Genomic DNA, 11,517 nt, shown 5'->3' with positions numbered 1-11,517 from the left:
TGGCGCCAATCCCAGCCAACACAGGGCACAAGGCAGGAAACAATCCTGGGGTTTAATCTTTATTTTATTTTATTGTAGAATCAACTCCTATCTGCGCACCCCAGGGCGTGGGCGGATGCGTATGGTGTATTCACTCCACGTTATCGTGCATTGCGCTGTCACTGTTATTTTGATAAAAGAATTTGAACAACAGATAAGAAGCGTATAAATTATTAAACAGTAAAACATTAACATTTAAGAAGTAAAGTTACATTAAGTACTACTGCAGTGCCTTCGGGTATACCTCATTTTTCGTTTGCCCATTACATGCTTAAATGTATACATTTTTTGGTGCACCTACCCGAGAACACGCAACATATAACCGAGCGTGGGAGAAGCATGGATTTTAAACACGCGTTGAGTTCATCTGCTGGTCTCCCTCGTGAAATAACTGGTAATGTTTGACTAAAATCTACAGCGAGTAAAACGACATTACCTCCTATTTTTTTTTTTAACGATCTCTGAGATCTTGCTTTTTTCGGTTCAAGGCTTCATAAGCTCTTTTATGTTCTATGGTGTACTTATCCCAACCCATCATCTTTGAATGTTGCAAGACTTTCGCCTTGTATGTAGATCGGGGTAATTACATTCATTGCATTCCTAGTCTGAATCACAATCTGATTGTATGGGTGGTTACCTGGCACTGTAGGGTTGCCACCCGTCCTTTAAAATACGGAATCGTCCCGTATTTGAGAATGAAATTGCGCGTCCCGTTTTCAATCAATACGGGACGGGACTTGTCCTGTATTTTTTTTAAAGCAGCGTCTCATGCAAATCATCCCACATGCATTTTATGAAGATGCCTCCTTTCCTACTTTTGATTGGGTAATACTTGATGTCATCGTTAGTTTGATTGGTCTTTTTAACTGTCCAGTGAGGAGGGCAGGTCTTTTAAGTAGAGTTTGCAAACTGTTGGCACTGGGATGTGGCACCCGCTGCAGTATGCGTCCCTTATTTTTTTGTATTAAAAGTGGTAACCCTACCTGGAGGTAACACTTATGTTTGGTCATGAAGTCGTCTAAAATCCGCCACGTGCCCTCTTTTAATTGTGAGAAGCAGATATATATAGCCAAATTCTTGCGCTTCGTTGCGACGAAGTACTGGTTTTAATTTTTTAAGAAGAAAATAAAACCTTTTTAAACGGATTGAAAATATACCAATAACAATTTGTTAAGGATCTGTTTTTTTGTGAACCTCGCTTTTCACAGCTGTCCCGCTACGGCGTGTGTTTCGTTTATTTGACAGTATGTAGATCGTGGTAATTAAATTCATGGCATTCGTTTTCTGAATCACAATCTGACTGTATGGATGGTTACCTGCCAGGTAACGCTTGTGGTTGGTCAGGAAGTCGCCTTACATTCGCCACGTGCCCTCTTTCTGTTCCCAGATGGTAATCATAGAATGGTTTTAATAGTTTACTTTCAAATAATGTAAAGAGTATGCGACACGTGTTTCTCCTTAATTCTGGGCTCATCAGGCATACACACTCACTGCATCCCCTCTCGAGAATCGAATATCGTCAGCGCTAGAGTTGAAGCCCCTAACGTTGCGGTCAGCAAGTGGGCTAACATCCGCCATGTGCCGTCTTTCAGTTGCGAGAAGCAGATCATAGAATGGTTGAAACTGTTGCCCCTAACGTTGCGCTACGGCGTGTGGTTCGTTTATACCTCGTGTCTTCTCATTAAACTTTTATCTCGCGAATATGTTATTGCAATCCGCAGCGGGAGCGTTTCTATAAACTTAATTTAAACTTACGTTTTACACCGTGCTTTGTTTCCCTTATGAACATGCTTGTATGCTTCACTCGCTCCCTTCTCAATTGTTTAATGAATTTTTTGTTCTTCGCTGTTTGCGGCTCCTCCTTCATTTGTCCCTACTGCGTTCACAGTCTTTTCACGTGATTATGTGGGAGGCGTGATGACGTGACACTCAACTCCTCCTCCCACGGCCATCGAGCTGCCGTCCATTACAGTATATTGTGAAAAAAGAGGTTCCAGTTATGACCGTTACTCTTTGAATTTCGAAATGAAACCTGCTTAACTTTTGTAAGTAAGCTGTAAGGAATGAACCTGCCAAATTTCAGCCTTCCACCTACACGGGAATTTGGAGAACTAGTGATGAGTGAGTCAGTCAGTCAGTGAGTGAGTGAATCAGTCAGTGAGGGCTTTGCCTTTTATTATTATAGATATATATATATGTGTGTGTGTGTGTGTATGTATGTATGTGTGTATATATATGTATGTGTATGTATGTATGTGTATATGTATATGTGTGTGTGTATGTATGTGTGTATATATATGTTGATATGTGTATATATATGTGGATGTGTATATGTATATATATATGTAGATATGTGTATATATAGATATGTGTATATGTAGATATGTATATATATGTATATATGTATATGTATATATATGTTTATGTGTGTGTGTGTGTATATTATATATATAAAAGACAGCAACACTCATAACAATGACAACACAATTACATTGACAATCATGTTACGTTATTTTTAAAATGTTTCCTTTTCTTTTTCATAACCTCTTTAACACACTACTTCTCCGCTGCAAAGCGCGGGTATTTTGCTAGTGTATAATAAGAAGCATCCAGATCTTTGTAAAGCTATCTTCTATTCAGAATATTAACTAAATGCAGTTAGTGTGGTGTTCCTGCTGTGTTCAGTAGAGGGCAGTAGTGATGGAGGAGGAGAGGAAGTGAGGGGGAGGATCGTTGGATGTGGTTGGAGTTTGGAAATTAAAAAGGATTTAACGAAATGAGACTACGTGCTGTTTGTACTGGCTGAATACACAACATATTGGCGACGAAGATGTCTTTACTATCACTGCAACAGCCGGCACCTTTCCTTCCACACCCGGGTGAGCCTACAGTTACTTTCACTGCTTGGCTACGCATTTTTGAGAATTACATGCTTACCGCTAATCATGTCGATCTACCCGATGCGAGAAAACGTGCTTTGCTTATTCATTGTCTCAGTGCAGAAGGACAATGTATTTTTTACACATTACCAGCTGAAGACGATACATACAACACTGCAGTAGCGGTTCTAAAAAAGTTTTTTGTGCCGAAAGTTAATGTTGTAGCTGAACGTTACAAGTTCCGCCAGCGCGGCCAAAGGGCTGGCGAGTCGATTGAGCAATACGTTGCAGCTTTACGAGAACTGGTGGTTACTTGTGGGTTTGGAGAACTGACTGATGAAATGATACAGGATCAGGTTGTGGAAAAGACTAGTTCTTCACATATCAGAGAACGGCTACTTCTGGAGTCTGATTTAACTTTGTCAAAAGCAATTACAATTGCAAGTGAGATTGAATACGCCATGGCTGAGGCCAAAACACTTAGCCAAGGGGCTACTGCTAGTGTGCACGCTGTTCTTACAACGCAAAAATCGGACAAAATGCCTCTGCACAAAAGCAGTACAGTAAGACGTAAAGAGCCGACACAACTAACCAGACAGTTACTGATATGCAGAAAAAGATGTGTTTTACGTGTGGATCAGCGCAACACACAGCGAATTATGCGGGGTGTCCTGCTAAAGATGCAGAGTGCCGTAAATGTAAAAAGCATGGTCATTTTGCGAAAGTTTGCTGCAGTGCAAGATATACAGATGTTCATGAAGTAACTGCTCCTGAAGTTACGGTGTTGCATATAGAAAACAATAATATTAATACCTCAGACAAGATCCTGTGCACTGTCTCCATCACTACTGTCTCAAATAGAGAAGTGACTCCAATTAGCTTGATGCTTGATACAGGTTCCGCTGTTTCTATTTTACCTGAAGTGGTTTATGCTACTTATTTTGCAAAGGAATCACTTACAGCTCCTAAACTGCGACTGGTTAGTTACCTAAAAGAACCAATACCTGTTCTTGGATGCCTGCCGGTGACTGTAACATACCAGTCCAACAGTGTGGATGTGGAGTTTTATATAGTACAGGAAGGAACATCTGTACTGGGTAGAGATCTATTTGCTCCACTTAAATTGCAATTAATGGATGGTTGTATTACTAAATTGCCTTTTACCTCAGTACAACCAGTGTCAGCACTCACACCAGCAGTCAACAACAGTGCTCTGGGCTGTGCAAAAGACTTTGTGCATAAAATCAAAATACGAGCAGAGGTGAAGCCTGTTCAACAGAAATTGCGACGTTTACCTTTCTCAATAAGAGATGCTGTTTCAGAGGAGTTAAAAAAGCTAGTTGAACAAGATGTTATTGAAAAAGTGGAGTCATCTGAATGGGTTTCACCAATTGTAGTAACCTTAAAGAAAACAGGAGGGATTCGTTTGTGTGTTGATCTGCGTGAACCTAACAAAGCAGTTGTAATGGATAGTTAACCATTACCAATTATGGAAGAAATATTTGCAGAACTAAGAGATGCAAAGGTATTATCAACACTGGACCTTCAAAGTGCCTATCATCAAATACTACTTCATGAGGACAGCCGAGATATCACTACATTTATCACCCATGACGGTTTATTCCGCTTCAAACGTGTTCCTTATGGACTTGCTTCAGCGCCTGGTTGTTTTCAGAGGATGATCGCATCAATTTTAAGAAATCAGCAAGGCGTACAGTGTTATTTGGATGATATTATTGTGTATGGGTCAACCCCTGAACTTCATGAAAAACATCTTAAAGCTGTCTTGCACCACATTAATGCAGCAGGATTACAACTGAACTTTTCAAAATGTCAGTTTAGACAAAACAAATTGTCATTCTTAGGTCATGTAATTTCTCAAGAAGGCTTAAAGCCAGATCCAGAACATGTGAAAGCAGTTACGCAAGATCCTGCACCCTCTGACCTGCAGGCATTACGTTCCTTTTTGGGTCTCACTTCTAGGTATGCTAAATTTATACCTAATTACGTAGCAGTGGTTGAACCATTGAGAGTTTTACTGCGTGGAACTTCAGTGCTTACGTGGTCTGATGCAGCCCAACACAGTTTTGGTATTGTCAAACAATTAATTGTAAATAGCCCAGTACTAACTCTGTATGACCCTACATTACCTACTGTGGTCACTACAGATGCTTCAGACTATGGCTTAGGTGCAGGTGCAGTCCTTTCACAGATTCACTCAGATAATAAGGAGAGAACTGTATCATTTACATCCAGAACACTCAGCGAAACAGAATGAAAATACTCAACAGTAGAGAAAGAGGCTCTGGCATGCGTATGGGCTACAGAAAAGTGGAGAACGTACCTGTGGGGACGTCACTTTACTTTATGGACAGACCATAGTCCACTGACGATGTTACTGACAAGTAAAGGACTGGGAAGAGCGGGAATGCGCATAGCTAGATGGTCAGCCAGACTTCTAAATTTCAATTACACCATTCAGTACAAACCAGGTTCAGAGAATATTACAGCTGATTGCTTGTCGCGACTACCTTTACCTAGAACAGATAAAATATCTGATGAGGACGTTGAGGTGGTTGCACTGATAAAGGCATTGCCTTCCATTATTACTCTGGAAGAATTTAAAAATGCCCAGTACATATTAAGCTAAAAGAGCTCTTACAAAAGCAATGGCCAAAATCTGAAAATAACCTAGACCCAAATTTTCGAGTGTATTACAGAGTGAGGCATGAATTGTCTTTAATGGATGGCTATATTATTTGCGGATCTCACCGCTTGCTGGTGCCTCTGGACTTAGAGGATAAACTTGTACATATTGCACATGAGAGTCATCAAGGTATCGTCGGAACCAAACAAAGATTGCGAGATCTGTTTTGGTGGCCTGGAATGGATGCCCAGGTGGAAGCTGCAATTCGTTCATGTGTAACATGTAAACTCCATGACAAAACAGCAATTGTACACACTCCTCCACTTCAACCAGTACCTTTTCCTAACTTTGCATGGGAGAAACTTTCAATAGATATTGTAGGGCCTTTTGCAGATGGAGCACTGGACTGCCATTTTGCAATTACTCTGATAGATTATTACAGCAAATGGCCAGAAGTGGCTTTTACTTCTCAAGTAACATGTGCTACTGTCATTGTGTTCCTCACATCAGTTTTCAGCAGAGAAGGATATCCAAAGGAACTGATTTCAGATAATGGTCCGCAGTTTGTCTCTGTGGAATTTGAAACCTTCCTGAGAGAGAGGAATATAACACACAGAAAGTCATCATTATACTATCCCCAGGCAAATGGTGAAATTGAGAGATTCAACAGAAGTCTCAAGGAAACGATACTAACTGCCAGCCTTGAAGGAAAACCTTGGAAAGCATTTGTTTCTGAGTTCTTACTTAACTATCGAGCAACTCGCCATGCAACAACCAAGATGTCTCCATCTGAGCTACTTCATGGAAGACAGATGCATACAAAGTTACATATTGCAGTGTTGAAAGAAAATATAAAGCCGGAGATACAGAAGAAAGCTATTATGGATGCAGTACAACAAAAACAGGACAAAGTAAAATTTACACAGATCTAAAGCGAGGGGCCAGGGAAGTTGATTTTCAGCCTGGATCATTTGTGCGTGTGAAAAAACCTGGAATACAAAAGAAAGGAAGATCTAAGTTTACTAAACCACTTCAAGTATTGAGAAAGAAAGGACAGTATACCTATGAGTTGTCAGATGGAGATATATGGAATGCTTTTCATCTTGCCCCTGTTAGTTCAGACCCCGGAGAGGAAAATGATGAAAGACATCTATCTGTTTCTGTTATGCCACACAGACTTACCCAATCTGAACCTGTTAGACGGAGTGAAAGAGTTAGGAAACCACCTGTATGGGCAAATGATTACCAGATGTAAATAAAAAAAAAAAAATAGTTGGTTTTGGAGGAATGCAGAATGTATTTTCACATGTTTTCTCAATGTAAAAATCCTGTGTGCTAATTGGGATGATTCAGTTCAAGTTCTGTTAGTTTACAAAATGTAGTTTGGTACAAGCTTTACTTAATAAAGGGGGAATATGTGGTGTTCCTGCTGTGTTCAGTAGAGGGCAGTAGTGATGGAGGAGGAGAGGAAGTGAGGGGGAGGATCGTTGGATGTAGTTGGAGTTTGGAAATTAAAAAGGATTTAACAAAATGAGACTATGTGCTGTTTGTATTGGCTGAATACACAACAGTTAGCCCAACGAATACTCCACTTTATATACTATACCTGTACATAGTCTTTTGTTGACACTGCTTGCTAAATTACACAATAAAAGAAATATCACTGTATTTATACCACCACAGCCAATAAAACAAACAACCATTCTTACAGTCTTACATTTTTGTTTGTCTGCATTCTCCATAGCGTTTATTTGGAAGGTCCAATGACTTCATTGCTGCTTGATATTCACTACCTTCATGTCCTGTCACACTATCAGACACTATCAATAGTTTGTTGCCTGGCTTTAATTCTGTGACATTCTTGTCACTGAAACTAATCCAATAAAGAATGTTCAGATTCTTACATACTGAACAGGTAAATAATGTCTAATCTTAGTGCTGCCCACATTGTTTAAAGGAATCTATCAAGTTGTTGTATGAAACATAACCTTTAAATGAATATAATCTATTTGTGCTTGTTTAACTAATGTGCCTTTTTCTCAACATAGCTTCTGTAGCTTTATCATACTTTGGTTTGTATAGCTGTTATATAATTCCATGAAGGGAAGGCCAAAAACATAAATAAACTTGCCCAAAACACCACATACAGATATTAACAATAAACAAGACCAATGGTGGTTAATTAACTAAGGATTAAGAAAACCAATGGGACAAAAAATAATCATCCAAGCAAATCAGAGGACAAGTAGCTAAATTAGGAATTTTACATACTGTTTATGTAAAGGAGAAAATAATTGAAACTAAATTATCAAGAACACAAAAATAACTACAAGTATATCAGAACCAAAGAAAAGACCATTAACTGAAAGAACAAAATCACGTTTTACATAGATAAAAAAAACCAAGTGATTAAACTGATCCAAAATTCTAATAACCACCCATCCATCCTTTTTAATAACCCATTTGTCCAAAACAAGGTTGTGAGGCAGCTAGAGCCCATCCCAGAAATCATTGGACACATGGCAGAACCATCCCTGGACAGGGCACTAGTAATTCCATTAACAAAATACCTAATAACGAATAAGGGCTAAACTAGGCAAACAAAAAGTCTGAAATTTAAAATGAATTCAAAATCTTTAAAATTCTCTAATACAAATCCTATTGAAACAACTAAAACACATATTTGAACAACTATCCAAAGTTTAAAACCAAATACTAAACATGCAATAACTGTTTCAAGGAATCACTAAGGACCTACACATGGAGATAAGGTGGTCCATGTAAAGCAAAACTAATGCTACAGAAAAGAGCTGTAGCAAATGGTAGTGTTTTATATTCCACTCAGGTGACTGTTGTTGTGATTTAATACATCTTGTCCCAATGTATAAGAAAAAAAGAATGGGTCAGGAAATTGAAGTAATGTTAAGGCCTGGGCAAAAAAGTAGTCAGGTAAACAGACAAAATACTTAACCAGGAAGTCAAAGAAATGAATGACAAATCACAAAGGCAAAAGGTTCCAGCTACTTTATAATCATTTATTTATTACAACTAGAAGATCATAAAGATTTAGTTTAGCAAGAGTTTTCTAAAACCGTCTTTGTGGAATAATACTTGTCACTGATCTTAAGTAGTCACCTGCTGATAATCTCACACACCATCTCATACAGCAAAACATAGCAGCAACCCCTCATTGTTACTATGAGATAAATGTGTTGGCTGCTAAGATGCATCACGAAATGGTGGCAACCGCAACCCAAAATAAAACGCAAAATAATGTAGTAACATCAGCACAGAACAAAATAATTTTTGTAACAATAAAAAAGAAATTCATTTAGAAAAAAATACATGAAAAAGTTCCCAATAGTTAATATTGGTTACACACTATAACTGGGCCTAACTTCCAAGACTATGATGCCATCTACTAAAAGACAGGCCCATTTCTCAAAAATATTAATAACATTCCACTTTTTTCACACATGATTCTGATTTGTTGAACTTTTTGTGAAAACGTCTACATACAAATCCCTTCATATATCACTGGTTGTACCTAGTCTGCATTTGAAAACATTATCTTTCAATATCATTAACCCAAGTCAATGCAGCTCAAACCCAACTAACACACAATTTCCTAGGTGGAAATGCTAAGAGTCAAAATTGTTTACACCAATGAAATAGATAAAAGAGCCATGGGTCAGTTTACTTGTTTTGGAACAATGGATCCACAAAGTCCTGAAGGTAGAGGGAGAGGATACAGAAGAGGAGATGAAAGATGAAGAGGAACAGGAAGGGTAAGGCCCAGAACAAGTAGGGTTTTTTTTTATTTATTTGAAGAAAATAACATTCCATATGATCAAGTCTAACATATACAATAAAGAAAATAACATTGCATACAATCAAGTCAAACTTAACAGAATTCAACCCCCACCCAAAAGACAGTTTCTGATGAGATTCATGCAACCATACTTGACCAAGACCTTGTCCATGGGAATCTGAGTTGATTCACAGTATCCTCTATAATTTGGACCTATAAAGAGGAAAATAGGTAGGTAATTTACATACTGCTGTTTACTGAAACTCTGGAGTGCTGTAGTCTGTGCTGTTATAGCACATACATGTACTGTAGTTGTTTGCTCTGTTGTACGGCATGCTGTCTGAAAAGCATTGCTTAACTGTACAATGTCATATAGGTTTAACTTGGAATTACTGTATGCTCCTATTTTGTAAAAAAGGATGGTTTACAGTAATCCCACTAGTGCTTCTATTTTTGCAGATTTCAGAGACAACCACATAATGGAGGCAGAAGATGGCTATTTTCTGAGGACCAAGAGATGGAAATTGATATTATAATCACAGCCAGCAATATTGTTTGTTTGCATGTGATACAAATGAGAGTTATTGAGGATCATGGAATATTCCAAGGCATCTCAACAACTGACTGCATTTTTTGATGGAACAGGTTGAGGATGAAAAAGATCTATCATGTTCTTTTCGAAGGGAACTATGATAGAGTCAAAGAGCAGAGTTTGGAATATGTACAAGTATGGTTTTTCAAGTATGGTTGTGTCAAGTATTACAGTACAGTAACACTATCGTAAGTAATCAATAGAAGTTGGGGCATCTTTGTAAAATGTTTGCTTCAAATTGCAAGGCTTAATTTACTTTAATCGCTGCAGAACATCTGTAGGCTGTAACCTATTAGTTGATCCCTGAAGAAGGTCCATTTGTAATATTCTGATATTTTTGTTTTTCAGTTTGTCCTATAACCTAAAGTTTAAATTTAAACCTCTGGCAGTTTATTGCGTACATTTTCACCATTTTAGGTCATTCATTGCATTTCAACCGATTACAGTTGAAGAAAATCTGAAAAAAATTAGGTGTTCTAAAACATTTGACCAGTAGTGTATGTATTACAGCAGTAGGTACTATAGTACAGGCTATATGATGGCCTACTTTTTTGTACCATAGCAGTGTGTTTCAGAGTAGTCATTTATAAACAGTACTGGGTTTCATCTCTCTTGTAGAGAATCTTTGAAATTGATGCCAGAGGCACTCCTCACAAACTCATCTTTGTTGATAAAGCAGAATTGAATCTTTCCAAAATGAGGAGAAGGGAGAGGAACATAATTTGCCCCTGGGCCATTGTGAATGTCTCTGGTCACCAAGGAAGGAATGCGAGCATGTGTGCCGCCATTAGCCACCAAAGGATCCTGCACCGCCATGCCACCCTTGGTCCATTCAACACCATGCTTCTGCTGGCTGTCCTTGATGGTCTGTGAAAACATTTACCCTGACTAGACCAAAGGGAGCTAGCACAACCAGAGCAGCCATGCTATGTTGTCATTTGGAACAACGTCAGCTCCAACCAGGCTGCTCAAGATTCAGTCAACACCTCTGCATGTTCTCTTTTCTTAGACCCCACTGAGGAGTTTTTTTTTTTTTTTTTTTTGGTGAGGTGGTGGAGGTTTATGACTGAGATCCCTACATCCATGTTCACTTTCTCTAGGCTACGAAGGATATTTTTTTAGATATTACAGTTGAGGCTTGCTCAGGGCTGTCTTAGCAACATCATAGGCTCCCAGGCAAAGTAGTGTGCTGGGGCCCCTGTTTTGATAGCAAGATAGAAACATACATAGGCATAAGAAACATCGTAGGCCCTTGTGCTCCTGGGCCCCTGGCCAGTGCCCATTGTGCCCATATGTTAAGACAGCGCTGGACTTGCTAGAGGTAGATAAGACATGCAAGGATTTTCCCCCATTGGCTGGTATAGTGCTAATATTGTGTGATGTTGATGAGAATCTTTCTTTGCGGAATTCTTAGACTTGGTGTCAATTATACAAACTATGACATGTTCTTAATAGTTGGTGACTAACTTTCATATCGATAATCAGTGTGACCCGAAAGTAAAAGAATTCATGAACCTCCTGGACTCTTTTGATTTGAGCTAGCATGTTA

At 38.7% G+C, this 11,517-nt stretch overlaps 1 protein-coding gene across 2 annotated transcripts in view; it reads right to left on the bottom strand.

Moving 5' to 3' along the window:
* Positions 1 to 11,517, bottom strand: part of LOC114662582 (NADH-cytochrome b5 reductase 3-like) — a 1,047,486-nt gene that overhangs the window by 673,928 nt on the left and 362,041 nt on the right. The window contains exon 1 of one of the 2 annotated variants that reach the window (XM_051934548.1): positions 6,718 to 6,735. The exons of the other annotated variant lie outside the window; for it this stretch is intronic. The gene's annotated coding sequence lies outside the window, so the exon portion shown is untranslated. Of the gene's footprint in view, positions 1 to 6,717; positions 6,736 to 11,517 lie in introns of those variants that run through there. 2 annotated transcript variants of the gene reach the window in all.

The sequence above is a fragment of the Erpetoichthys calabaricus genome, chromosome 1 (assembly GCF_900747795.2).
Source record: "Erpetoichthys calabaricus chromosome 1, fErpCal1.3, whole genome shotgun sequence".
Classification (NCBI taxonomy): Eukaryota; Metazoa; Chordata; class Cladistia; order Polypteriformes; family Polypteridae; genus Erpetoichthys; species Erpetoichthys calabaricus.
Note: the sequence above shows the minus strand (reverse complement) of the source record. Positions and strands in the feature narration are given on the sequence as shown.